Raw genomic sequence first — 2,937 nt, forward strand, 5'->3', positions numbered from 1 at the left:
ACCTGGCATTGGCTAGATTTGTATTTATTCCAATCTTACGTTATTCTGTCTCTTCCTTCCCTCACTCTCTGTCGTCCATCTCTACGTTCCCCTCACTCACCATCTCTTCACCCCTTTATCTGTCCATTTCACACTCCTCCTCTATGTGTCCATGTCTTCCTACCGCTGCTCCCTCGACATTACCATCCCCCACGCCAATAAGATGTTGCCTTCGTTTACCCCACAATATTTCTCTACAGATTGAAAATAACATGTGTATCAGTGTGGCTGCAATCGATCCAAGGGTTTAGGAGGAGAAGTGGAAGATAAACACACACACTTACATTTTTAAGAGCTAATGACTAATTATTTCTTTTAACAAATATGTACCACATATGACCATCTCTGTAATGCGTATTCATGAATCCAACACACTTTCATTTAAGATTGATACAGTAGCAGATAATTGGTACGAGGCACATGCACCAATTTGTTGTCAGCACTGAGAAACAAACAAGAAAACATTTCCATAATTACTTCCCCTCCCACCAAAACGACAAATCTATATGCTCCTGTACCAAGTGACACCTGTAAAGGTGATAGAAGAACTTTACGTGCTCCTACTTACAATTCTTCAGTATATTTTTCATTTGACAAAGGAGACATGTACAGCCGACAGCTGCAAACCATTTACTCTTTACTTTATTGGGATATATATCATTTATCGTTCTTCAGAAACTGTAAACATTAGTACCTTCTAAGATGAAATAGAGCTTTTGGAAACAAACCACTCGCAACTGTTGAATGTATGTGACTCCTTCGCCAAATAACATTGCTGTGCAGTTGCTGACAACAATATGCTTTGTTTATGACACTGAAATTCTGCAATACAGGGAAAAAGATTTTTAAATACCCTTCCGCCAGTTTGACAACTATTAGATTATGAGGGATATATTCGTAGGAGACATACGAGTAGTTGTGTCACGTTGTCAACAATTACATTTTTAGTCAGTCTTCACAGGAATCGAGTGTTGAGACCTACTGAAATAATCGCTGTGGTAGCATAAGTCAATGATGATGTGCGCCATTCACAGACTTTCACAGACTGACTGTCACCATGTTTGTGAGTGTTGAAAAGTGCATAAAATGCTGCTGATCACATTTCAATAAACTGGAAAAAAGCATACAATGCATCTGACTAATTCATTCCAGTTTAATTATCTCTATGAAAATAAAATTCACATGTCTTGCATAATCTTACAATATTCATGAAGCTAGGCAGGAGCATATGGAGGGTGAAGGGAAGGAAGGAAATCATTAGTAAGTTTGAGCCACTACTAAAAACAAATCTGGGATCAGTGTTTCTTGTTCCTGAAATTTATTTTAAAGTACTTTCATGCAAGATGAGACAGATATATTATTAAAATATTATATCAAATTATTCAAATGGTCACAAAAACTTTATTATAATTGCATTAATCTCAAACTTTCAGAAAATGTAGAAATAAATACGAAATTTAAAAAATAAGAAAAGACAGATGCACTGCACATGCAACAGGCTATATAAGAAAGCTACAGGTCTCTTATTGAATCTGGTTTTTATTCATTATAATTGCAAAACAAACGTAAATACAAATATATAATTTTTCATTAATGTGACTTGTGATGTTGAACTTTTTTGGCCATGTCGTCTATATCTGCGTCTTTTGGGCTACATGCAATCCTCATTGCAGCTTATAAATGACTGGACAACCAATTACGATATTTATTTTTCAGGTACTCCATGAAGCTTCACAAAGGTGAGTTGCAGGAAATAGTGTTAAAATGAACTGTGCACAGTCTCGTAAATTTTTATAATTGTTAGGCACACATTTCCAAAATTCAGTGTACTGTTGTGTTTCATGATTTTTATAAACAGAGCTTTAATCTGTGTGTCATGCTGAAGTTCGATTATTTCATTTAGCAAATTAGTTTTAAGAAATCCAAATTGGCAGAATAATTTGAGATCATCATGTCCAACATGCCGAGGGTTCTCTACAAGAATGAAACAGCTTTGAATATTTTTAACATCTGCAAATCTGTTTTTTATATTTTCCAAATAGGCTTCCAAATATTCTTTTATGTTTTGGTAAATAGTTTAGGCGATAGTGAAGCCTGATTGGAGCATAGCAACAGTTGGAAAATTAGACACATCTCTTACTTCGAGTTCATTTATATATCATTGCAGTTTGGCTTCAGATGCAAATATTTTGTTAGTCATTTGCCCAATTATCTTGTTTGGTGCTTGTAACTCCAAGTTACATCTGTCGAATTTTTGTGTAGTATCGGTCAAAAAAGCTGTAAGTATCCACCATTCATCATCATCAAGTTCAGGACAGTTTTTGCCACTTTGTTGTAAGAATACAATAATTTCAGATTTCAAATTGACAAACCGTTCCAGCACTTTTCTTTTGCTTAGCCATCTGACAGCAGTATGTAGGAGAATATCACTGCAACATTTTGCAATTCCTGCAGAAGTTCTTTAAATTTTCAGTGATTAAGTTCACGGGCATGAATGAAATTTATAACACTTATAACCATCTGCATAACATTCTTCAATTTGGTATCTGAAATCGGACTTCTTGATGCAATAAGCAGTGAATGGAGAGTAAATTTCGCAAATTCCATTCCTTCTTAATCATTACTATCAAAACATTGTTGACACCTGTCATTGACGGACAACCATCTGTACATACTGATATTAATTCGCTCAAAGGCAAGTTTTTTTTTATTTAAAAATTCCTTAATTGCATCCACAAAATCACATCCTTTTGTGTGAACTTGCGTGGTTATAGTTGCTAGAAAGTCTTCCTCTATTGCACCATCATTTGTGCAGTAACGCACAAATAATGAAAACTGAGACATCGAAGCTAAATCTGTACTGGAATCACATGCAAGACTGAAGTATCTGCATAATTT

This window comes from Schistocerca nitens, chromosome 7, assembly GCF_023898315.1.
Source record: "Schistocerca nitens isolate TAMUIC-IGC-003100 chromosome 7, iqSchNite1.1, whole genome shotgun sequence".
Lineage (NCBI taxonomy): Eukaryota > Metazoa > Arthropoda > Insecta > Orthoptera > Acrididae > Schistocerca > Schistocerca nitens.